This window comes from Chlamydotis macqueenii, chromosome 1 (genome assembly GCF_036417535.1).
Source record: "Chlamydotis macqueenii isolate bChlMac1 chromosome 1, bChlMac1.mat, whole genome shotgun sequence".
NCBI lineage: Eukaryota > Metazoa > Chordata > Aves > Otidiformes > Otididae > Chlamydotis > Chlamydotis macqueenii.
Genome location: NC_141556.1, coordinates 148,632,186 through 148,658,790, shown reverse-complemented (window position 1 = coordinate 148,658,790; position 26,605 = coordinate 148,632,186). Strand labels below are relative to the sequence as shown.

Here is a 26,605-nt window from a genome sequence, read left to right as displayed (position 1 = left end):
CTGGCTTCCAGGCACTGAGCGCCCGTGGCGAGTGGGATTTTTTCGAGCTCGCCAAGTTCAGGGTTCTTCTGACCACGCTGATGGCCGCGCTAGGGATGTTACGCTAAACCCTCCGGAGAAAAGAGGAAAATGTAGAGATCGGGCAGGCGGATCATTTATTTCCCTGTACCTTCCGGCTTCGCTTGGAACCTTATTGATTATTTTGAGCATCTAACAAAGCCTTTCGGGTTCTGTCATAAATTAGAGCAATGGTACAGAAAGTGCACATGCAAAGCCAGCTCGCTTTTAAAGGCGGGGGTGGGGGGGATGTCTTTCTCTCCCAGCTGCCTAATTGTGGTGTTACCCTACGTGTGGGGCTCAGGGCTCACCTCAAAGGGGCTGTAATGAAAGTTGCCGAATGGACGGAGCGATCTATATGTTGGCTTGAGCTCAGCGTTACATGTGATGGAAACCTATCGCTCCCACCGACGTTAAAATCAGGGGGATGTATAGCGCCGATCCAGCCTCTTGAAGATGTAGATTTTTATTTAGAAGAATAATTGTGCATGTAGCGACATAAAAAGGGGATTTACAAGTTGGAGTCTTTTAAAAAAGACTGTGAAAACCTTAGCCCTGCTTTTATTAGACATGATATCATTCTGATTTGCGTGCTTGCCATCTCAATAGCGTTTCACATGTGGGGAAAAAAAAAAAAGAAAGATCCATATGCATCACATAGATTTTCTTTTACGCGCATAAGGGCTGGCAGTCTCTTAGTGGGTAAGAGGGTGAATAATTGTGATACACCAGAAAACAGTCCGTGCAGTTTGGCAGCTCTGGTTTTTATTATTAGATTTTTTGACATTTGAACTTGTCTATTGTCTGAGGAGCTCAGTGCAGATTGCAGTAGGTCAACCTGAAGGCTGCTCTTTTTGGCATTGCACACAAACGCGTACACGCTGTCTGCTCCCCGTGCGTGAATGCAGCAGCTAGAGTTTTACCGTGGTTTTTTTTTTTCTTTTTTTTTTCTTAAATGCATATTTATCTAATCCGCTTGGGGTTTTCACGGTCGTGCGCTTAGTTTGTACGCACGTTCATTTTACACTCGTAAATCTATGTATTTGCCTGGTGTAGGGTACTTTTAAGGACCCAGTCGCCTTTTTTTTTTTTTTTTTTTTTCCCCCAGAGGTATAATTCCAGCATCCCTATGTTTGATAAAAGGGATTTCGGTAGCCTTGGGATTAAATGACATGTTTTCCCCGCAGCTTCGCTCAACTCCGTCGTGGCTCCTACGGCCAAAAGTTAACATTCTCCATCACCTCCTCACGTTTATTCCCTCCTCCCCCCTTTAAATCCAGCCCCGCCACCCGACTTCTGAAACCATTTCTTGCCGCCTGCTACAACTGGGGAGGGGGGGAGAAGGAAGAGGAGGGTGGCAAAGGCGGGGACCCGAAAGCCCAGTGAGGATCCCGCCGCCCCGGGGGGGGGCCCCCGCTCCGCCGGCCCTTCCACGGGTGCGGAGCCGCGGTGCCAGCACCCGGGGTGGGGAGAGAGGGAGCCGCTGTTGGGGAGGGAAATGCGAAATAGGGATGGACCCCCCCACACCCAACCTGGGATGGGAAAGGGGAGCGGGAAAACGGGATCAAACCCGGGTAGGAGAGTCAGTTCGCGGTGGGAAAATGCAGAGATTGCGCCTAAACAACTTTTCCGAGGATTGTTTACGCCTCTTCCCCTTTCTTCTCTCGTATGGCTGGTGCTCTTTTAAATGGAGGCTCTTCCCTCGTCCCGCCTGGGTGCTGGGGCTCAGGCCGAGCGATAGCCGGTCTCTCCTTCTAGCAGCCTTTCGCTGACATGGGTGTCTGCACCCACGGGTACGCGCACAGTCACGCGTGCACGGGCGCTTGTACGCCCGGGTTTGCTCCCCTCTTCCCTTCGCTCCCCCCCTCTTCCTTCTTTAACAGGCGCCTGATAAGGCGTTTAAGGCTTGTTATTTGAACTCTCGGATCAGCATGCAGAAATGTAATTGCATCGTTTTTCATCAGGAAAGAAAAGGAGGAGGAAGAGGGGGGGAAGCCCTCCTCCCCCCCCTCACCTCAGACACCCAGTGCTCAGTAATCGCTGAGTCACCGTATTGGGGGTCAGTGGGTAAACACGAAAGAGAGGACAGCATCTTATTGAAAACCCCGGCTCAAACCGCATCCCTCCTCAGCTCCAGCCCAGAGATCCCTCCCCTCCTCCTTCCTCTGGATTTATTCATCCGGACTTGGAATAAAGTGGCCCAAGTGGAGCCAGAACCCCTTTTTCTGGGGGAAGAGGGGGGGGGGGAGGGGGCTGGATGTCCTCCTCAGGCGCAGAGGGACCCGCTTTGTTGAGGTGAGGGAGAAAAATCCACATTAAACTGCTGTTTGGGCTGCCGGCGGTGGGCTTCGTTTTGGGGAGAGAAAGGAAGAAAGAGGGAAACACCGACCAGTTCACCTAGGAATGGAAAGAAAGGGGAAGCTTTCTTTGGGGCTGGGCTCTGATCTGGGCATGTTTATTCCTGTTTAAACGCTATTGTTCCTGCCAGCCTTTGACACAAACAGAAGGGGGGGGGGTGGGGTCGGGTGGGAAGAGTGGTGGTGGTGGTGGGGGGTGGTGGCTGGAACAAAGCTGCTCAAACCGAAGCAACCCCCAAAGGCAGAGGAATAGTTTCTTTTCTTCCCCCTACAAATGTCTGTGACAAGACTTTCTGTTTGTGGGTGTTTTCTGGGTGTCCCCCTTACCCCTCTTGTGAGCTGAGTGCCTGGCTGTGATTCACTTACCAGCCCCCCCCTCCCCCTCCCAGGGAGGTACGTGTGTCCCCCCCCCCCCCAGGTGGGTGCCCAGGAGCAGCTTCTCGGGACCCTGGCTGCTTGAGGGTTGGAGGAGCTGACTTGAAATCGGTTTGCGGCAAGGCCTGCAGTGGGAAAACAAAGAGGCAGAAATGTTGGAAGCCCAAGGAGGGCCTGAAATACAGAGAGGCATTGAGCTTCCCAGGGATGCTTCAGCTTCTTCTCAGTGGGGGACAGGGCAGGATCCTTTTTGGGCTGGCTCCGCGCAGTTGAGGGCTGGACTGTACAGCCCACGCTGAATCAGAGGCATTGTGTGCAAATGAATAAGTGTGCATTGTTTTGAGATGCTGCTATTGTATTTGGGACTTGGGGGAAGGAGGCGCGGGGGGTTATATTTTGAGTGCTTGTGTCTGTGCGGGTCTGTGTGCTTTCGAAAGGTGAGTGCAGATTGCAATAGTTGCTGCTCTGTTTTTGTTTGTCAAACAGGGCCCTTCTCTTGGGAGAGGGGCATGTGGCGGATCCCAGCCCAGGATTACATTAATCAAAGCATTATTTCCCCCGGGATGCACAGCACAAATGATAGTAAATCCTAATAAAATTGGATCGCTGAGAAATTGAACGCTTAAAGTAATCTGCTCTGCCTGATAAAAACTTCAAATTTATAAGATATTATGCATCCCCACCCCCAAACACCTTAGGTATCACCACTGTATGCGTGTGTGTTACACATCTATCTGTCGGAGAGAAATCACTGCTCAGCTTAACAGGCCCATCACTATTAGATGTATACATAGATGTAAGTGTATGTGTGCACGTGTACACGTATGGCACACATGCACATGCAGAGTCATAAAATAAGATAAAATCTATATGGTCATAACGTAATGACCGCGGTCAATATTTTAAGGACTTTGCATACGCCACTCTTGGTGCGGCAGGTGCTGTGGAAGCCTGGGGCGAGGCTGTATGTGGTTGTGTACCAGTGCTGTCATCTGGCCTGGGGACTCTGTTTTCTCTTGTTTTTTACTGAAGGTCACCATGGGCCTTCATGACAACACCTGTGATCTTAGCCCCACTAAGAGCGGCTTTGCTTTTTAAAGCTGAGACCAAGGTGGAGGGTAGTAGGGAAATGAACAAATAATAAGAAAAATAAATACATGGACATGAGCGTTTGAAGCCGATTTTAGAAAGCCTGTGAGGGAATGAGCATCAGAAGGAATCTGCCTTGGACCGAGTGGGCATAACCAAAAGAAAGGAAGGTGTTCCCAGGCTGGTTATTGTGCCTTGGACATGCAGCGTGCTGCACCCACAGCCCCTCGGCGCGGGGCCAGGCCAACAGCTCCCCTGCCCCTTGGCGAAGGCCAGCGAAGGCCAGGGTAGCCGCTGGCCCCTCGCTAGCTTCAGATCCCCAGTCTCAGCTACTTCCTCTCTGCAGAAGAAAAGTTTGTTTATAATTGCAGCCGTAGGACACGACAGTAAGCTGAAAGAGACCCACTGTCCAGCAGGAGAAAAAAAAAAAAAATTAATTGCTTTTTTTCCCCTCCTTCCTCCCCCTAAAAGACCGCTGTGCTTCCAAATGTGAAAGGGGCAGAAGGCATTTCCACTCACCCAGCTGAAACTCTTTGGAAGGCTGCGAGCTTCCTCCGCAGTTATAAATGCCGATTATTCCTCCCTACCCCCTCCCGTGGGACCTCGTTCCCCACGCATGACCGTGACCGGTCCGGCCCACTGCCCTGCGGCGGACGTGTCCCGTGCGCCTTTCCTTGTCCCTTTTCCTTTCTGGTATCGCCAGGCAGATCGAAGGGGGCTTGCCCCCTCCCCCGGCCTGGGGTTTTCCTGCCCCTGCCCCGTCCCGGTCCCCGGGGCTTGCGGGGAAGGGCGGCGGCCCCGGCCACGTAGAGCCCCTTTTTGGGGAGAGGCTGAGGGGAGGGGGAGGCTGAGCCCTCTACCAGCCCCGAAATGACGCAGCCCCTGCTCCAGCGTCGTCTCCCGTTTGGGCTGGCTCCATTTCAGGAGCTCCGTCTCCCCCCACCCCCTGCTTCCCAGCCTTCTTCCTTCCTCCTCCTCCTCGCCTCACCGTCACTCTCAAACACCCCCCCCCCACCCCTCTCGTCGCCCCAAACTCTTTCCTCAGGACGCTGGTGAGAGTTGCCGGTCTCCATTTCCAAGCGGGGAGCCGCCGAGAGCGGTGAGGCAGCCGGAGCGGGGGGGAGGGGGGGCTGTGCGGGCGGCGGGGGGGGGAGGTGAGAGAGGCGAAGAATGAAAGGGGGCGGCCCTGCACCCGCACCCCCCCCCCCCCCCGCCCATCCGGGAGCGCCCCCCCCCGCCCCGCTCCCGGGAAGCGGCAGCCCCCGCGCCCCCCGACGGGGCTCCCGCCGCGCCCGGCACCACTCCCCTCGCCCTCCCCCACGCGTGTGTGGAGCGGGCGGGGGCCCACTCACCCCGCCACTGATAGTGCCTCTTTTCCTCTATCCCCCTCTTTTTTCCTAAAAAAAAAAAAAAAAAAAAAAAACAAAACCAAAAAGGAAGAAATACTACCGCCTCATTAATTTGCACACCGTTTGGCACCCTCGCTCGGTATTCCCCACCTCCCCCTTCCTTAATTCCCCTCTCCACCCCCGCCCGGACCGACCCTCACCCCCGCGCACCCCGGGTGCAACCGGACGGCAAAAATCAAAGCTGGTCCCAATTTACCCGGCTCGTCTTCCTTTGAACCCGCGCAAGGTAGGTACGGCTCGGGGTGGGGTACTGCGCTCCCACTCCCCGTGGGCTCAGCGAGGTGCCTTCCTCCCCACCCCACCCTCCCCACTCTCTTTCCCTTAATTGGCTCTGTCTCGATGCGCACTTGTTTTGTTTAGCCTATTTTCACATTGCGGACGAGATAGGCAGAAAAAGGAGCGTTTGACTTGGTATGTCTCTCCGATTTTTTTTTTTTTCCTTCCCCTCCCTTCCGAGGTTAATTTGCATTTGAGGTCTAATTCGTATTTCAAAATCCTGGCGTTTGAGGACCGTACAGGAACAGGGCATTCATTTTTGTTTCTGAGCAGGAGACTCGCCTGTTGTTTGCTCTTCTCCATATAATTTCATTGTGTTCACAAGTGGCAGGGATTTGCACCAGTTACTCTGCAATTTAGTTTTTTAAAGAGTCGGATCAAATTTTAAGGAAAAAAAAATCTTATTTTTTACATTGCAAAGGGAGCAAATACTAGGCACTAAAAAAGGAGCATATGTTATTAACAGTGTTGCAGACTTAAGGTTTAGGGCACAGACTATATGTTCATATGAACGTATTAATCTGCGTTCCTCGGAGTTGGATTTCTAGCTGCTGAACATCTGATTTTAATGACAGTCAGAGCAAGTCGATTATCCAAATACTGAGGTATATTTATAGTAGTTCCTTACATCTATTTACAGGTGATTTTGCTGCTGTTTGCTACTTTTGCTCCAGCACTTTGTGATTATTTCACTCCTGAAAAGCATTTCATAGGATTAGATGCTGCTTTACTCATTAAAGATTTTCAGCCTGCCCAGGTATAACTTCCATCCATGTTTCTGGAAATCATTATGTGGCCATATGGACTTTATGGAAAGATTATAAAAGATACACGGTTGTATGAAAAGATTCTGGTTTATATCCACGGTTCTTTCAGTTCTTTGAATTTGATGAAGAATCCGTCTGCGTTTAGGCCTTTATAGGTCCTTTAAGGACTTCCTTCACATATTTTATTCATATATATAAAATGAATTTTATTTATATACATAACAATTACATGAATGGCATATGTTGCATAATATGCGTATGCGACAGTTCAAGTATTTCTATAAGCACACCAATTTATTTTTCACAAATGTATGTGTGTGTGTACATGCATGTTTATACACGTGTGTGATGAAATACACGCTGGAAGAGAAAACTACCCAAAATAAAAACTGTTCCTAAAGGAAAAGCTGTTAAGGTAGTTGACTGGGAGTTTGCATCTGGTGCCTTGCAAAAGTCACTGAAGTTACAGACTTTACTGTAAACATCTACGAACACCCCGCATCTCAGAATAAAAATATTGGTGTGTATATTTGTCCTTCTAGAACTAACTAAACAGGGCTATGAATTATGCCTAAAAAGATGCTACTGAGATAAAAAACCTTATAAAATAGTAATGGAAAATGGAATTTTATATAATGCCAACAACTTTAGCACGATTCTTGGCATAAGCAATTTAGTGCAATTTCATTTGTCTGAACTGGAGTGATATTACAAAGTGAATTAATAGAACATTAGTACTGAAAAAAAGAAACACTTCTTCCTTTGAAATATGAAGTGCCACTAACTTGAGATGAAACCTGAAAGTCAGTGAATAATATATGGGAAATATTAATATTTTAAATGTATCATATTTAAAATTGCTGTGAACTTAAACAAGCTTTCAGTTCAAGAAAAAACAAGTAATTCATTTTAGGTTCCAATTTTATATGCAACATTTTACAAACGAAGCAATTCACTAAAGAAGTGAAGTCAGGTATGTAAGCACATTTTGTTATTTTGCACATGAAATATGGTCATTATGGAATACGAATTTAATTTGGGAAATGATAAAAAAGAACATTTGTTTTATTTTTCTACTGCGCTGCACGGAAAACATTTTTAAGTAGCTGATTAATGAGATGAAATGAACTGATACGGCCCGTAATACCTGCGTGGGCTTTTATACCTCATGAAACCGCACCACACCGGGACCTTTATAAAAAGTATAAAGTCTAGTAATGCAATTGTATTTTAAATTTAGAATGGGAGTTGATACGATTCAGCTTGATGCTGTAAAAAGCGAGCCCTCTGGCACTTGGCATTACATTATTTACAAATTACTCCTGCAAGAAAAGTTGGGAAAAAGAGTCTAGCGGGGTTGAATCCCAGCACTTCAGCTCAGTGGTGAATTGCAATGCCACTGCCTGCCTTGCCGTTGGTTTTAGTAGGGAGAAAGCGTAGCCCTCAGTCCTCCCCTTGGTACGAGGTCTATCGACTCCGGCGTTTCGCTGCCCTGCTCCAAGGAGCAGGTACGGCGCAGCCTCTGGAAGCCAAACCTTGTGCTCCTCAGGATGGGCTAAATCCTGCTTATCCCTTTCGTTGAAGCTGCCTGGAGTTTTGTCTCACTGCAATGAGCGGGGTCTGGCCCTCGCTCCACTCCCTGGTCTATCCCCACTGAACCTTGATATCAATGGGGGGATTATTTTTATGTTTATTTGACGTGGATGGCGTTAGGTCTGAGGGCCACGTTGACCTTGCCCTTACGCCTAAGCCCCCTTTGGCTCTGATGAACCAGGCCAGCAGTAGTTGCAGTTGGCACTTATGCTGCATAGGATACATACCGCTGGGCATATTGAACAGTTGGGAAAAAAAAGCATCTCGGTACTGGTGGAAAGTGCCGGATGCGTATGAGCTGAGTGAAAAGGGCACTTGCATGTTCTGGGAAAGACTCAGGCTCTCGTGAGGACTGTAAGCACTTGGGAACTGCCTTGTTGAAGGACAGCTAAAGTCTGGTTAGTCTGTAGCCTCCTTCCCACCAGGAGTTGGTCACAGATGCTACAAAAGAAGGCAGAAGTTGGTGGTTGTGGTGGTGGGGACAGGACACGCTTATCACCTACCACACAGCAGATCTCTTTCTGGCCATTTTTGCCCAAAGCCCTGGGACATTTGTTATACTTCCCCCAGTTATCTCCCATCAGTTTCAGTAGCTCATGTTTTCATTACAGATGCCCAGTTCCCTTCTGGAACTCACTACAGATATTTTAAATTCAGAATAATTTTGATGGAGGAAAAAAACCAAAACAACCCAACCCTGTTCCTTTTTAAAGTTTTACCTTTTTATCACAATTTGTTTAAATATACATTTCTCTGCTGTAAAATAACCTTTCTTTCCCCATTAATACCCGTATGCACAGTGCTAACTCATAGCAGAAACAACATTTTAAAACACTGTGTCATGCTTAGAGGATAATTATTAATCTTGTCAGAATGAAAAGCATACTAAAAGTATTCCAGACAAAGGTTTGTGCCTTAACGTTTTTGAAATTTTTTTTTTTTTTAAGTAATCAGAGGTGTCATAACAGAGGGAGAAACTATACGATATATAGCACGTAGTAAAAGTATATGACTCCTACAGGACTATTTAGAAATACAAAAAATTATTTTTTCTCCTTTTGGTTAGCAGACTACTTGAAAAGGTATGTTTTTATTTTTATTCCTGCTTGTCTCTTACAGTTCTATGAAGATGATATGAAACTACAAATTCGAAATTTTAGTAGCTATAAATGATATAAAAATAAGGAAGAGAAATGTTCATGATACGTATCTGGAGGGATAAATACACAATAATGACACAATCTGGTAGCAGAAAGGATAACTATTTGACAATAAAACCAATGCTAAATACAAACAGAATAATATTATTCTAGTGAGAAATATAGCAAATAAAATGATACAAGAAAAAGACACTTGTGAAACTCTCTCCATGTTTATATCTTTTCCAGCTGAATGTTCATTTTTTAATGTTTTGTGACCACATCTCATGTGGTTAGTGAACAAATTAGTCAAAAGTTTTCTGCCTTGGTTTTCATATCCCGTATCTACAAATCCAAATACGTAACCTATAGCAACTGCACTCAACGTTAAGAAAGTGGTTTTGCTGTTTGTTGCTTGGGATTTGCCCGAGATCTGATTTTTGTACGCTCTTGACTCATGTGCTGAAATTGCTGGGCCGTGTAAGCAGTGTTTGTAGGGTCATCTACTTATTTTGGGCAGGAGGGTCAGCTTTTTCAAACCAGGGGTTCATACAGGCACAGGAAAGGAGAACTGCTGGAAACGGACTGTTTTTCAAGGGCATTGGGCATTTTCAGCTTCATTTGACTTCAGAGAGAATTGTAAAAACTCAGTAGTTAAACAAAAAAAAAAAAAAAGGGCCACTTTTCTAAATAAAGTCAAACGTGGACATAGAAATCTGTCCTCTGGTATCTCTGGCTGAAAAAAAAAAGGTAAAATGCTATAGCTGGAAATTTCTATTTTTTGTCTTCATATAGGTTTAGCATCAACCCTATGGATAGAAAGCACAAACCTACCCTTCCCCATGAGACAGCTGTTTGCTTTGCCTTTTCCTTCAGAGAGGTGGGAGAAATGATTTAACTGCTACCACCCTGAAAAAGAAAACTAGACATCAGTAATAGAAATTATTGTTCATTACTCAATTAAGAAAATAGAAGTCTAGAATCTGCATGGAGCAAATTATGATTTTAAATGCTGGTGTTTTGACTTTCTGAAATTAGGATCTTAGTACTAAACTCTTCCAGCTATTTCTCACTACTGTTAGGAAAGAGTAAGATGCAAATTTGAAAGGCCTGTTAGATGGACATCTTTCTGTGCTGTGACATGCCAAAACCAAAGGAAAATAGAGCAAACATTTTGAGAGGCAGCCAGTGGCTGGGGAGAGGAGAATATCCCATAGATGCCTCTGTGCCGGTGAACCTCAGAGCAGGTCACATCAAGCTGGGGTTATGGGCTCTTCTTCAGAAGAGGAGAAGCAGGAGAACTGAAACCCGTGACCGGTTATCAGTCCAAGTCTCCTCAGGGCAGTGCCATCAATTTTGGGGAACGATTTTGGCCAAGTGGTGTTGAGCAGAAAGTGGGAAAGGGACCCAGTCCAAACATCTGTACACCCCCATGCCCGTACTCCAGGACTAATTTCTTTGTCTGCAAGTGATGGGTGAAGCCGTGACCCTCCTCCCAGCAAATTCAGAGACAAGCTGGCCCCACGTTCACTGGCGGGAGCTGGGGTCCCCAGGGCAGGGCTGGTGCCCCTCTTTGTCCTGCTAAACCCGTAAGGATGGGACTCCCCTCCGCATCCCGGCCCCAACTTCACTCTTTGGTTTCATCCCTAACTGCGCTGCTAGGTTTTTATTTTATTTTAAATCCTGGCTTCGTCTAGAAATGATTGGGCTGTGCTCAGCACTGGCTGTCTTGATAGGTTTGAAATTCCTGGGAAACCTCAGTGCTGGCGTTTTATAAGGCGGTAAGCAAAGCACGCTGGAATATTAATGGATGAAACACATTTTAAAGGGGCACCATCACTTTGTAATTTCGTCTTTTAAAATATATCGGCTAGGGGCAGTTTGAGGGAGTTGCAGCAAAGCCACAAGTGTTCTTCACAATTTAAAGCTTCTGCAATTTAATTATTTCTTTTTTTTTCTGCCACTGTGAGAGATCCCTGGAGACAATGGGGGCTGTGACACTGAGGAACAAGTTATCCTGACTGTGTAGAGAATGCTGTAGAAACCACAAAATGGACACAGAAAATAAAATACAATCCCCCCGTCCCCTTGCCAGTTTCTTTAATTTCTGTCATTTATAGTAGTTACATTACATCAATAGTGGGTAAAAAGAAAAAAGGAGATGGAGATGTGGTCCCTAAACTGACAAAGCCTCTTTAAATTTGCTTGAAGAACCGACCTAGGGAAAAAAAAAGGAAGGAAAAAAAAAAAAGACATACTACACTGTTCTGTATTTTATTTGTTTAAATGCAAATTTATGGAGCTGGCCACACACCAAAAATTGGAGAGTTTGGTACTGCAGTTGCTTGGGTGTATTTTTCAGCATTGTAATGGGCTACAGGGAGACAAAGGAGAATATGAATACATGGCAGTTGATACTTAGATTTGGGTGACATTTTTGCTTGTTGTAACTGTCATTTTAAAAAATCCATTTTCCTTCTATCACGCCATTGAATCGCAGCAGACGTTGATGTAGAAAAGCTGGAATTATTTAATAACCAAAATTAGGAGTGATTTTTGTACTGTATTTGTCATTACCGACCTCTGGACTGATGAGGAATCCTGAGGTCCAGGCTAAATGTAGGATGGAGCGGGCCGTTAAAGAGTGAGACTATAGGTGGACTTCTTCCTCACCCCCCAAAACTGGTTTCTTTATAAAGCAGTAGCAAGCAAATGCTTTCACAGGGCATCGAAAAGCAAGCTCAAGCACGACACTACTATCACACCTTTCACGGTGGTTTTTTTCAGGAGTTCGCCCCTGATTTTAGTCCAAAGGAGCTGCTTTTGGGAATTGCGTGTCTGGCTCTGGCTTTTGCCTGCGAAGGAGGAGGTATGCCCTTTGTCCCTCACCTGCAGATGGTTTGGGTGCTTTTGCTTTTACTTTTCCGAGGCGAGCGCTTCCCAGTGGGCTGCGTTCAGAAAGTGCTTTTCCTAGGATTAGTACAGAACCAAGTTACAAAAGAATATTAATCTAATACATTCCAAAATTCAAATATGTGTGATTAATAAGCATTATTATCTATAAATAAGGCCCTAATGATACTTTGGCAGTGTTGTAAACACAAGAATCAGATGCAATTATTGTCATTATTGTTCTGCAAGTACTTTCCATGCATACCAAATGGATATTACTGTCCAGCTCCTTTTCCTGTAAAGAAAACAGTTGTCAGTCAGTAAGGTCTGGCTGGCTGCTATTAACTATGTTGGTCTAAAATGCAGCGTACCTAAAGACAAAGCCTGCAAGTTGTGGAAAGCAAGACGATTGTTGATTTAAAAAATTCTTCTTTGTCTTTTGCAACCCCTCAAATGATGTTAAATAAAGCCTATGAGAAAGTTTTCACATCCTGCAAGATGAATTGTTTGTGTGATGGCTGTGATTAAAAATTGGAAACCGATTCTCTGCCAAAAAAGCTGCCCTCCTTTGTGTGAAACCAACAAAGGTGAGAACATCCTAGCTGAAAGGTGCTGCGAAAATAATGACAAAGACCCTCCAGCCGTTAGAGGTACCCCACGGCTGATTTTCAAGGATGCAGGATGAAAGGGGCATTCATCCCCATCATGTTTACCTCTCCCCAGTTTGTACAGGTCCCCTAGACTCAAGTCACGCTGGTGGCTGGGTCCTACCCACTGTGACACCCCCACTCGCCTTCCTTTGGCAGTCTCACCTCCCTCACCCAACCTCACTGCTTTAGACGGCGCCAGCCAACAGCAGCATTTTGTGGTGGGTGTTATGTTGTTCTTTGGATGCCAGGGTGTCATCGCGAGTGGGAACAGTGTGGGTCTGACTCTCCAAATCTGCGGAAAGAAAAAGAAAAAAAAAAAACCAACCCACCCTCAAACCCCAAACAGTAAGCTTTACTTTCCAAATGTGTTCAATTCTTCTTTCCTCTCCTTGATATTTGGGGCGTGCAGCACCCTATACCATGTGGTTTAACATTTTGTTCTCTATTTGTAGGTCAACATTTCCATGATTAAACTTCATCCTTTATTCAGCCTGTTCTGGCTAGGCTTTGCAGCACATGTGATATAAGCTGTTTTCACAGCTAGTAGGCCAAATCTTACTCTGGATAAGGGAGCCAAACATATGTGACTGAGTCAGACACTTAAATCAGCTCTCTGGTAAATGGGAGATAACTCCAGGTGCAGTGTTGAACATTGAGAACCAAAAAAGTGGGAAGGGTGGCCAACGTTCCTCCGTGTGGGAAAGGAGACATCCTATGCACACAGACAGTGAAATCATTGCCCTGCCCAAATTTCTCTCTCCCACATTTGCCTGAGGATATGGAGCCCTCTTCGCTGAAGTCATTGGGACTTTTTTCCACTGACTTTAGTGGGCTCAGGATCAGGCCAGTCTGGGGCGGGCTCAACTGTGGCTGGGTGCGGGATGGGATTGCGCGGGATGGGGATGAGGTGGGAGGAAGCGAGGCCCTTCTTGGAGAGCTCACCTTGCGCTCGCAGCATGCACAAGGTGGTTGCTAGGGGGACGTGGAGCACCCCACCTACAGCACCTTGTTTCTTGCAGTTGCACTCTCTTCATCGCCCTTGCGTATCCGACTCGTTTACTGGCCAAGGCTGGTGACTCTTCTTTCGCCTGGCAGCGGGTATCTGTTTCTCTAACGTGGGGTTGGAGTGGGCGACCTCTCCTCATAAATCAGTGGAACAATTCCTGGAAGTGCTGGCTGCCCAGAGTGAGCGTTACCCAACCCGGTAATCCTCGCTGCGGAGGGTTGGCATTAAAGGACTCTTTGGTTGCGTGGCCAGCAGCCCTCCTCCTCCTGTCCTTCTTTGCCATTCCCTGGTAACTCTGGTAAGTAAAGGGAAGCCTACAGGCCTGACCAAGTGCAAGTAGAAGAGCCAGATGAGCAGGCAAGTGTCGTATACAATCTAGAGCTGCTATGTCATTGCTGTGTGGCATTCCTACTTTTGCCAGGGCCAGACTGGTTGTGGCTTTTGGGCTGCTATGCAGCAAGTACCAGGGTTGACTAGAGAGAACAGCAAAGCAGAACTCTTGCAACAAGTCCAGGGAGGACATGTTTGCCTAAAATCGGCAAGGCTGCGCCTATACGATGTTGCAGAGAGAGGATGGCACTTCATCTATTATTCGGTGATGAACTGTGCTGTCATGTAAGGGAGCTGGCAAGGAACTGTTTCCCTCAGGTATAAGCCCTTCCAGAGCTCCTCTTGGGCTGACTCCCTCAGCTAAAGGAAATACTGACAACGCAGATAGCAGGATTTTCAGTGACTTTTGCTCTTATCTATTTTTTTATGGCACCCATCCTTTAGCTTTTGTTCATTGACTTTTTTTTTCCCCATAGCTTTTTTTCATTTAGAAGAAACATCTCCTGCTCAAAACTACATCTGCTTGCTAGATTTTCAGTGGATAAGCTCAAATAATGAATATTGTAGCTGTGCGAGCAGTGCGTTACCCACTGTTTAGAAAGTCCTGTCCTGCTAACACACAGCGTGGTGCGCAAGATGTGAATGCACGACTCCAAGGCTTTGAGAATCAGCCCCACGACTGGGCAAATCCCTAGACATGTGTATGGGCACCTGATCAGCTTCTCCCCCATTGTTTTGGGAAGGAAAGCCTGCTGGCTACAGCAAAAAAGTTGCCAAGGACTTAATAGAGGGCAGGTGACTTCAGTGCTTGTCATGTGGTTAGGGTAGACTGTCCTGAAACAAGGTACAGAAGCAGACGATCTGGTCTGGTGTGGCTGGGGACATGAAACGGTGCAAGGCAGAAGGAGGATGAGTTGCACACTCCCAGAAAGCAACAGGAAAAGTACCATGATTCTGTCCCCTCCGGCCTGAGAGTTAATCAGGAATATGCTGGAATAAATCCATACGTGCTTCAAAGGCACATCGGTGTCAAATTAGTGGAAAGGAGAGGGGAATTCAGGGCGGTAAGATCTGCCGATAGGGTCAAGTGGCCTCCCTGTCCCTGGGTCTGCCTTTTGGAAACACAAGCTGCACTTTGGTTTCACTTTTGAAAGTGTGAGCCAAATTGTGATGCTTACAGAAAAAAAAAGAGGAGCAGAAGAAGGTGGGAAAGTCCTGTGATCAGGGTGTGAGAGGATCACACCATCTTATGGTGATGTGATGTTGAGAATAAGCAAATTAAGCTTTTTTTCTGCCACTATTTAGACAAAGGAAGTTAACTCACAGTTTTCTTATGCTTAAATAACAGTCTCCCCCTCCATGGTATAAAAGATCTCAGGACCACACAGGAATGAATTAAGACTGTAGTACCAGACATAATTTCAAGTTAATGAAGAGACAGTGTATTTTGTATTATCTTTTCTCTTGTTTCTGATTGTCTTTTTTGGGGGTTGATATTACTGTAAGTAAATACATTTGTCTTTTGTTTCATTTCCCCCTTGTGACCTATTTCATCTAATTAGAAGGAAATGTGTAATAGGAAATGAGTAGCATCACACTGGTTTCTATCCAAAGCCTGTGGAATCATCAGGAATCTTTCCCGAGCTTTTTATGAACGCTGGATCAGGCCCAACAGAAAAGAGGGGCTATTTCCACCTTATCTGGAGGAATGTGTGCTGCCAGAATAAAAATATTACAGTCTTCATTTTAAGATCTGGCCCAGATACTGGGGAGGGATTTTGCTACTGCATATGTCTCTCCGTGCCACATGTTTCACATCTGCAGCAGCACGTTAAAGCAGGAAGGTTCCTAAAACCTTAACTCCTAATATACATATAAAAAGAAGGCACAAATTAAGGAAAAGATAAAAGATATTGATGGAAGTACAGGAGATGCTCTTTAACATGCATATTATTGACTCAATAGATTGTTACGGCTTCAGAGCTATTAGGGTCTGCTGTGTCAATGTGTACTTAGGGACTGTTTAATATGCAGATGGTTGACATGACAGACCGGAGCCATTACAGTCTATCATGTCAGGGGGGATACGTGGATACGCGCTTTGCCAACACTGTAAAAAAGTCCCTTTAAAATACAGTTGCTCTGCACGCTCAGCTGCTTTTAAAAATAATTTAATAGGTGTGGTTATTTGGATGCCCAGAGACTCCAGAGTCTGGATTTATCAGCAACAAAATTTATTTCCAAATTAAGCCATTTTTTTCCATGTGGAATGTGTAGTCAGGAGGACAGGGCGTAATCTCAGATGCGCAGCTCCTATCAAATCTTGTAAAATTAGCTGCTGCACTTGTGCGTGTGCAGAAGAGATCAGAATCTATCTGTCGGCATGTGTCTTTTTGAAGAATATAGTTTTGTCTTTTTGAGGGGTAAGGGAGAATGTCGTCTCTTTTTTCATTCAAATAATCTTCAGTAGCAATTAAATAGCTTATGCTACCTAAGAGATCAGTTATTACAAGATAAGCAGCATGACAGTTTGGAAAAACTGAATAAGTCTTTGATTATTTACTAAGTTTTGATATCTGCTATTTGCCTCAAAATGCTAAAAAGTGAAGTATAAGATACAAACATGAAAGGCTCATTTGATCATCATAAGGAAAGGAATCAGTAGTTTTGCTTTTCTCTTCCTCAACAACTTATTTTTTATTAAAATAGCAAAGCCAAGTGTTGTGTTTAATAAGATATATTTTTTTCATTTGAATATCAAATGGAAAAATACAATTAAAATATTTCTGCTTTTACGTTAGTCGTAGCCTGCATTTCAGCAGTGCACATATCTAAGAAGCTCAGCATGCACGTTTGGTATATATTAGATGCTTCTAACAGATGCCCAGACCTCTTCCCCTGGTTTTTAGTGTTCTTTCTTTATGGCAGCCATCCAGGGACATTTTAATTTGCGAGCCTGTGAACTTGGAAATAGCACTTGTAGTGGGGCACTACATCTAGCCCCTTCCCCCTGAGTTTATTGTCATGTGTCACCTAGCTCTGCTTTCAGCTGATTTGCTGGTCCGAGGAGCGCCGTGCAACTCCAGCATGGAATTCACAGAGCAAAAGCGCTCTGCCTTGCAAATGATAGGAACCACCCAATGTGACAAAGGCCTTTCTTCTTATCTGTGGGGCAGTTGAGGGGACAAATCATGCAAAAGAGAAGTGTCTTTTCAGGCAAACATGATGGTTGGTTTTCTAACAGCTCCTTTTACCACCTGATGCCAGCAGGGAGACCATCTAGGCAGCTGGGATGTGGTGGCGATAGGTAGGGAGAGCGCCAGGAGGGAGAAAGTGCAGAGTGGACGTTTCCCATAATCTGTCATGCACGTGCTCCTGGGTCTTCTGGGAGATGTCTGCAGTGATGCAGGAAGGGCTTGGGGGAAAAATGGGATCCAGGAAAGCTCAGGAGGTGGCTGCTTCTTACAGCAGAATTAATTCAGCCTGCGCTTCAGGAGAGGTCCCTGATGGGAGATGCTTCTCCCTGTGCTGAGTTACCTCTGCAACAAGCACGGACTGAGCAGCAGAAGCCCAAGCTGCAGGAAAACATATCATAGCCTCAAACAGCATCAGTGCTGGTGGGAAAGGTGTGCTTTGCTTCCTCCCTGGTGCTGGGAAGGTGGGTGTATCCCTCTGGTTGCTTCTTAACAATGGGTGGTGGCCATGCATCAGGCCCCACATCCTTCCTGCTGCACCTCTGGCCATCCGGAGCGATCGGAGGGGGCACATCTGGCTCTCCAGGGCTCTGACCTTCTCCTTCCCCAGGGTGGCCCCAGGAGCTCCACGTCCCTTTCTGTGTACCCACATGGAGCTGAATATCAGCTGAAACAGACACGTATGAGGGTGCGATGCGGAGCGCTGCGTTACCTGGTGCTAATCAATAATGCAAAAATGTAGCTTTTTGACAGCACTTGTAATTTTGACTATTGCGATGGCGCACCATTTCTTTAAATGCAAGACACTTCTGTGCCCCATTAAAGCATGGCTGGCACCGCTTTCAACTATTCACAAATGCTGAGATGTTGAAAAATGTAACATTTACAAAAGATACATCTGGTGTATATTTACAAGGCTCAGGAATCATTTAAATAGTGCCTGTGCCACCACCATATTAGGAGAAAAGTTAGTCCCAGCCTCAGATGTGAAATCAGTAGTCAAAGGTGTGCTGGTTGAAACTCCACTGATATGATGGAGGATTTTGGGGTATTAAACGTGAACGTGCTGTACTGGGTGTAATACCCAAATGAGACCAGTACGGACCAGTGTAACCTGTGTGCTCATTGCCTTTATGCACTTATTTCAAACTATGTGGTCAGAAGAGAGTTATGGGTTTTGAGGGACAAATGCTTGATTTTTTTATTAAAGAAGAATCTTTGGCTTCTCATTGTGGGGAGTGATCATATTTTTTTCCTGTTCTTCAATGGGAATTGTAAGACCTACCTAGGAATCAGGGGAAAAGATGTTGAACAGCTTCCTTTATACCACATAAAATGTGAGGACAAAAAAATGTTTGTCTCCTCCTGCCAGTGCAATACCACTTAAGCTATGTTTGAAAACTATTTTTTAATTAATGTGATGGGTCATGTTTTCACCACACTGAGGCAGGAAATGCAAGGTAAACCAGATACTCCCTTTCTCAGTCTCACAAACATGAATTAAGCATGTCGCATCAGACTTAATTTCAATTTCTGGGTGTGTAATTGAATCTAGCTCAATGTGAACTTTTTTTTTTTCTGCACCACCACATTGATATCTGGATGTTAGTGACACTATTTAAGGCAACAAATCAACCTATAGGACTATGTTCAGCTATACTTTCTTTATGTCATTTGACAGTAAATGGAATAAAAAAAAATGTTACTTTTCTCTAGGGGCAAATTTGTTAAAGAGTTTTCATCTTTTGTCAAGATATTTAATCTTTGAATGTTACAAAAAAAATGCACAGTTTGTACAAGTGCAGATCTCTGCATGCACAGTTCGCCTGATTGCTGATTTGGATGAACGCACTTAGGCTTAACACAAGTGAACGAGAGAGGAAAGATAATTTTTGCATGTATCCTCTGAGTCAAGTGTGAATTCCTGGACTGAAAGGGAAGCAGGTATCCACTTTTTGGGCTGAAGGCTGTCACTCTGAATCGCCCATCAGTCTCAGGTCACGCATGCCAATGAGAATAAATCCTAACAATGAGCTGTTGAGTGATGCCAGCAGAAATGAATGCTTCTGAGAGCTTCGGGGTTTTGGAGAAAGCAACTGAAGCTGACTCTGTGGCACTCACTGCTGCTGACTAACTGAAGGAGGGTGAGATTTTGGCGAAAGCCTCCCACGTAATGGACAATTTTGAACACACCTTTGTTTTCCAGCGGGCTGAGTAAAGCTGATATGGGACCATAGAATTTAGCCAAAATATCCAACCATGTTATTTCCTCAGAGGGGTTCACTACAGAAAGGCCTATCCAAAATTATTAGCGTTCCCAGTAATTATTATTATCAATCCCTGTTGGTAAGCTTGTCCCTCCATCACAGTAGCGATCACGTGCTGGGATGTCTGCTGCTCAGGACATCATATGCCTTTGGAAGTGGATGATTGTTTAACTGATAGATTGTAAAGATGGGCTGACCTATTGCCTTTTTGTGTTTTGCTTTGCTTCGATTGCCTGGACCCTCACAGCTCCTTAGTAGCTGTTCTGATCCATCATGTCAGGCTGGCAGCTGTGCCTCTGTGCTCTGCCTGCCTGCCCACCCTGAGCCTGATTTCCATCTCAGACACGTGGCAGACCCTCCTCCCTCCCTGTCCTCTCACCGGAGAGCTGATTTTGCCTGTGCCTCTATTAAACCAGCTTGATTTTAACCGGAACAACTGCCTTCTCCCGGGGGTCTTCTTAATCTAGGGCACTAGGTGTGCAAGGACAGAGGAGGGCACATTCCCAGATGTCCCTAGGTGTGTGCTACGCATCCGAGATCAGGCTCCTGGCTGACATCCGCAGGCTGGGCCCCCCACCCACCCCAGTGAATAGTCCCGCTCCGTACCGTGGCCATTTTCATTTGGAATTTTTTCCCCCCATGCTGTGAAACTTCTGCCCTTACTGTAGGCTCCCTGCTTCTCTCAAGCTTGATTTCTCTGTGGCATGCAGGCCTGCAAGTGGCAGTGTCTCAAACGAATAAACTCCATTTTACATTGGTCCACCTGCAAAATTGTCCTCAGAGGTTTCCACCCCCTCCCCAACAGCAGGAAAAAATGATTGGAAAATCATTGGTTGAAATTTTATAAGGAAATTTTTTGTGAAGAAACAGATTTTTTTTACTGCCAAGCTGTATAATAGGTGTTTTTGAGAGGTCGTTAACTTCAACAGTATAGTCAAAAACAGTGTTACACCCCACACTGCATCCTTCGTTAAGCAATTAAGTTACTGATAGGCTTTTACATTTATTTAGCTTGATGGAAAGATATGTTTACTCAACCGGAGTACAAATCAACATGAGGAGGTGGAAGTTCAGAGCAAATTTGACTAATGATGTTATGTTTTCATCCTTAAAAGAAAGAAAAAAAAGCCTCCTTGCTTTTGATGCTATTTTATCTTCATTGGAAGGGATCCGAAATGATCCCAAATGTCATGTGAGCACTCAGTGAGGCTCAGATCCTCTTTGATTGCAGCTGAATGTCTCTCTCCATTGATTCATACCTTCCCTCATATGAATACAGCGTACAGCACTTTGGATTGTTTGTTGAACAGCGCTTTAACTCTTCCTCTCTGGATGCTCTCATAATTGTATCTTTAAGCGAAATATAGACTGCGGCCACTTTTGCCGGGGGAGATGTTAATGCGGCCGCACCTCTGATGTGAAGGAAATATTTCCGCTTAGTTTCTGGATAACTCCTAAAATAAAAACCTGACTGGTACAAGCTGTATTTCTTTCAGCGAACCTTAATTATCTCTCCTTTTTTTTCCAGGCTCATTCTGTTCTCCAGTCTTGTTATGTGAATTTCTCTCTCTCCGGGTAATTCCTCAGCATCCCCTTGAATGGCATCTACCGCACGTGAGCATCCTCCACTCTCTCTAAGATACTTTCGTTGATTTTCTTTTCTGAACATTTGTTTTTTTGAGATGACATTGATAGACATGAGGCCTAAGTCTGGAGATGTTCTGTGGGTAGAGCTCACATTTACTTCAGTATGTCGAGCAGTTTTAGGATCTGATCCATACTGAAGACTAGCACAGTGTAATGAGGCCTGGGCATATAAAACAATATGTATTCTAACACAGCTCACTCAAAACAAATATGTTCCCTTCTCTTCAGTTGGTATAAACAAACAATCTCCATTGTGTTCAGCATGGCTCTGCTGCGCTGCCTGACACATGGCAAGAGCTTGGCTTCCCAGTTCAACAAACAGCATCTCTATCCTGCGACACTGCATGTCCAGACCATCCTATGAGTCAGGACGCTGGTCCTAAAAGCTGACATTAGGTCTGGTCTTAAGTCCTAAGTGGAAGACTTAGGGGGAGAACTTTTCTCCTTGCAGGTATATTTAACAGAGGTCTCATTTCCGAGTCCTATGCTCTTCAGCCACATAAAGCTGACTCTGGATCACAGGACAGTTTTGTGCAGTGGGAAGGTGGAAGGTCAGTGTAGTAGCTGTCACGGTACCCTCGTGCTGACTTGCGAAATTTTCTCCTCTGATATCTGAATTTCCTTGTGACAAAAACCGGCAGCCGAATGAAAAATTTGTGATGACTCGAGGTGGAAACATTAGCAGGGGCTAGCTCAAAACTTGCCTGCGAGATTCATTGTCTGTGTGGGACACCGCAGGTTTGAGGACAGGTGTTCCTTCTGTCAATGAACTGAGACTTTGACACCGTTCTGCAAAGCCGTTAGACTCGCCTGTAACTTGTGCTGGAAGTGGAGTGAGCTGTTTTGGCGCTGAAACGATTTCATTGTTAGGCTAAGTGTTACACAGATGGCATTCTTAAATGTAAAATTCTTTTCATGATTCTTTCGATTTCATATTTATTTCATTAGATCATTATTTATGTTAAAGAGACACCATTAATGTGAAACGTGCTCAGCTTGAAAGAAAATGTTGAGAGGAGTTTCAAGTATCTGATCCTCAATCCTTTAGTTTTTTGTGTTTCGCATTTTCCTATTTAAAATGTTTTTTTTGTGTCTCTAGGTGCTATGTGACAGATCCGCACAAATAACAGAGGGGAAAGAGCCTCGCTTAACTGATTAGAGGAGAGCAGCAGTGAAAGGAAATATGCACAAAGCACTGCCAAGTTCACAGAGCAAAGGAAAAGATAAAAAATAGAATCATTTCACCAGTCTTTTTTTTTAATTATTTAGAATAATGCGAGGTTTTTCTTATACTAGCAACAGGGAAACAATTTTTAGACAAAAAAGTGATTTCTTAATCAGAGGTCTCTAATTCAAAATATATTTATTTAATAAACAGTAATTATGATAGCTGCAACTACTCATTCATATCAATAATTCATTCAGAAGTAAACCATATCAACATATTACAATTTATTTTTCCATTTAATGGGCTGTGATTTAAAATAAATGTAAATCGTCATAATCATTCAGCTCCATATGCTGGGAAAGGAAAAGTCACCTTAAACCAGATGCATATTGTGAAATAAAAAGGGAAAGACAACTTGTTCTAAAGAAACAGCATATGGGGGCAGATCTTAAGCTGGGGTAAAGATGCTCTGCTTTGTAGACGTCAACATAGCGAGGCTGAGTTATGCCAGCTGAGATTCTGGTCAGTAATTTTGAAAAACTGGATGTTCTAGAGGTTTTTCCACCTGGTCATATACTGATTTCTTTCTTTAAGAAAAGAGATCGATATGATTTCTTCCACTTTTAATCAGGACAAGGCAATAAATGTGATCAAGAAATTTGAGGATTTTTATGTGTGGAAACAATAGGCTGTTTGCCTGAATGGCAAGTTGGCTCTGCACCTATATGTGCTTGTGTGCGTGGAGCTGTATTTATTTATTCCTGCCTCTAGTTAGTTAGCCAAACCCTCTCTTAACTTCTGTAGGTGAGGCCAAAGCCCATGACGGGGAGCAGGGTGTCACCGCGCTGCTTGTTCTGCTCCCACATCCATGCCAGCGCCGACGGCACGCCCTTCGGGCCTCACCATGGCCATAGGGCCCTCTTGTCCTCCGATGAGCTCAGCAAAGCCCTTTTCCTTCCTCAGACAGAGCGCCCTGTGTTCCAGCTGGGAAAATAAAGCCCCGCACCCCTTCTTCCCCTGAACTCTGGCAGCGATGCTTTCAGGGAATGTGTTGGGGCGGTGGCTGCAGCCACAGCGTGAGTTAACCCTGCAAAAAGGTGTTTTCATGGCCTCCTAGGTGAGTTTTACCACCTGTGCAGTTATCCTGTTACTCTTCCAAGGCTGATGGTGCTGTCCCAGTGGTGGGTGACTGCCCTGCACATGTAGCCTGCGGTGTGTGGGGACGTATGGCCACAGGGCAGGCAAGTTAAGGTGATACCTGGCTTTTGGTTTTTCCAGTCTCTGCCATGCTTTGTGCTTTTAACATTCCTCCACTTTTAAGGAGAAAACTGAGTCACATTGTTTAATTTTCCCCATCCTAATAGAAAGGAGCCATGTTTTTTCCACAAGTTATTGTATTATCCCTCTCTCCGGTGTGGCTCTGATTTAGTGCTGGATGAAGCTCAAAAGGAGGATTAGTGTAGATATACTCCCATATGCTTGGATGCATTTCTGAACTCTGTCTGTACCATCCTCACTGTTTGATGGAAAAAGCTGGGCTATAAACCTGATGAGAACAGGCTTCCATGCAAGATGTTTAGTATTTCCTGCTTCATTTTGGGCCACGAATACGGCACATCCAGCCTCTTTTGGCCCTGCAGCTCTCGGTCACGGGCTTGCCTGAAATTCAGAAAATCACAGCGGCAGAAAATGAATGGAGGAATAAAAGGAAGTTGATCTTCCTCCACTTTAATAAAGGCTAGATTAGGGTTTAGTTCCAGCTTTGGCTGAAACTTTGCTGGAGGATGGGTACAGGTAGAATGTTTTTATTTTAATGGAATTGCTTCATCTGTCTTTTAGATGGTCGCACTGGAGTGCAAGTCCATTTTTATGGTCCTGAGTAAAAGAATTTGTGCTGCTTTTTAAGAGCTGCGCCTTCTGGGAAAATTAGGGCTGGCTGTAAAACCCCAACTGTATTGCATTCAAGCAAATTGGGAGCATGAGAAGAGAGAAAGAGGAACAGAAAGAGTGAAAGAGGGAGAGAGGAAAACTTCCCCAAACATATGCTGCTACAGCGAGTCGTGCACATAGCGTCACACATGGGGGCTTCACTATCCCTAATACCTGATACCTGGTCATTTTTCTAGCTGGTAATCACATTGTTGAACAAACAGCAAGCCAGATAGAACTTGATCCTAAAACTGCTGTTCTGCTGTCATTTGGGGGCTTTCTTCTTTAGACTTTATTTTTTTTAAAAGAATTTCCCAGTAGTATAGTAATCAGTTGATCATTTTTGCTGGTTTTCCTCTCTCCATTAGAAGGGTTTCTGAGTTTATGAATGAAAGGCTATGTTTTCTCAATCAAATCCTCTGCTCCTCGGTCTATTAGCAAACTAATGTTAACTTGCAAGATTTGACTGAAACCTCGGGCTCTGCCAGCTGGATGCCTGGGGAGTCCAGGCTGGCTAGGTAAAGAAACACCTTCTTCACATGCCCCAGCCTGGCTCCTGTGTTGCCCCACGAGTTTCTATATCCATACAAAGGCTGATATTGTCTGCAAGGAGCAACTCAGATTACGGCCCCTTGCAGCTGCCTTGCCCCTGACCCTGATCCTGCCCTGGGCTGCCCACGCTCTGCCTGCCCCGCATGCACGGAGACTTCAGCTGCAGCCCACTGCCCACCACTGTTGAGTCTGGGCTTGAGGGTGGCCTTGAATGCATTTTAAAAGGCAGCACAGAAGCTCTGCGGGGATAACATGGAATGATTATTTTAGGGCAGATTTTCCCCTAAAAAAAAAATAATAGTTCTACATGCATGCAGTTTGATCTTCACACAAAGGATTTATATAAGAACTCGCTTCTCTCTGTCGGTTACACACACACAAAAAAAAAAGTACTGGCAGGATTTAGAGAAGTGTGCAGGTTAGAGGATAGCAGCAGACAAAAGGGAGTTTTTCTTCTAAGAACATCTGCACAGCTGGAGCTCTGGCAGCGCTGCAGTTAGAAAGCCTAGGTGTTGCCTGGCCAGGGCAAGGGACAATGTCTCTTTGGCACCCTCCTGACACACAAATTTGGCCAGCGGTTCTTAGAGCAGTCCCCAGCCCGGTCCCCTGCCGTGTACACACAGACATACACACATTATTTTGCCATCAAATACCTATTTTGGGGAATCTGCCAACCTGGAGGTAAACTGGACATAAATGATCTGAGGGTAAGGGTGCAGGAAGAATCTGTGACTCCTTTATATGCCAAATTAGGTGCAAAACAGGTGCAAAGTTCACCTGGTCTCTCAGGAATTGCTGCAGTGTCTCTAGACTAGCACAAACCCAACATCCTGATTCCTAGATGCCCTGCAAAAATGTGCCTGTAGCTCAGGGTGGAGAGGCTAAACAAGAGATCATCTAGGGAGAGCAGCCCTGACAGCCTAGCGAGGATAAAAACGATGCTCCCTTTTGGCACCTGCATGCCCAAAAGTCTTTCTAAGGTCAGGTCACCACCTATGAGTGGAGCACTGGCTAACTCTGTTCCATCTGCATTGTGGTGTGAAGGAAATGTGCATGTGAGTCTGGAGGTGCTCAAATTTTTAGCTGGCTGGCCCCTTTCAGCCATCTCTGCCCTCCCCGGGGAGTAAGTTCCAAATACAAAGACAGATCCTAACAATACAGCCTGCTTGCTTACCTTTAATACAGCATGATGCTAAAAACTGAATATAAGCAGGGATTAGGCTTTAGATCTTCCCCAAATCTCAGTGTAACTTTGAGGTTGTCAGACAGTACTGAAGTGAGAGATCTGGAGTAGGAAAATTAGTGAACACAAAAGTCATGATATTTACTCAGTTTATGCATTTTCTCTCTTTTTTTTTCCATAAAACCTGCATAACTGGCATGTAATTGTTTTGCTAAGTGAGCCTTGAAAGTGAAAGTCTTGATAGCTGTCACATATCTTCTTTGTAGTACAGTGTGTTGTCCTTAGAAGCTAATCAGTAGAACTTGCTCAGAAGAACTTAATCAGCAGAACTGAGCACATTGTCAGTGCTTAGCAAATAGTAAATTATAATAACACAGCAGTTCCTTTTGACACGACCTATCAAACTTTTGCTTTATTTCCAGGAGTGCCTTACTTTCCTCTGTTGAGGATTTACTACCTGCTACAGCTCTGCTCACTGTGGTTGAGAGGACTGGTGATACGACCTAACAGGGTGGAGGTATTGATCGAAATGAAATTTTGACAAACGGCAGAAAAAGAATCCCAAGAAAGTTCTTAGGCTGTTCCTTTTCACTTACCAGTCTTGCTTGTAAGATGTAAAAATTGAATTCAAGAATAGATTTGATCCATTCAATTGTTAAAATGTAAAATGCTATGCCTACAAGTTAATAGAATCACATTTGAATTTCCTGGTCGTCTCTTTTTTA

At 45.0% G+C, this 26,605-nt stretch overlaps 2 long non-coding RNA genes across 3 annotated transcripts; one reads left to right on the top strand and one right to left on the bottom strand.

Moving 5' to 3' along the window:
• Positions 1–3,953: 3,953 nt before the first annotated feature.
• LOC147602313 (uncharacterized) lies at positions 3,954–5,010 on the bottom strand. Its single transcript, XR_015261349.1, has 2 exons — positions 4,894–5,010; positions 3,954–4,218 (listed from the first exon to the last, which is right to left on the bottom strand). It is a non-coding gene; the product is annotated as an uncharacterized LOC147602313 (long non-coding RNA).
• Positions 5,011–5,139: 129 nt separating this feature from the next.
• LOC147602312 (uncharacterized) lies at positions 5,140–26,400 on the top strand. 2 transcript variants are annotated; one of them, XR_015261347.1, is made up of 4 exons: positions 5,140–5,513; positions 20,930–21,015; positions 23,021–23,333; positions 26,303–26,400. It is a non-coding gene; the product is annotated as an uncharacterized LOC147602312 (long non-coding RNA). The 2 variants fall into 2 exon arrangements; XR_015261348.1 differs by lacking the exon at positions 23,021–23,333 and having other exon boundaries at positions 26,303–26,384.
• The last annotated feature ends 205 nt before the right edge of the window (positions 26,401–26,605 follow it).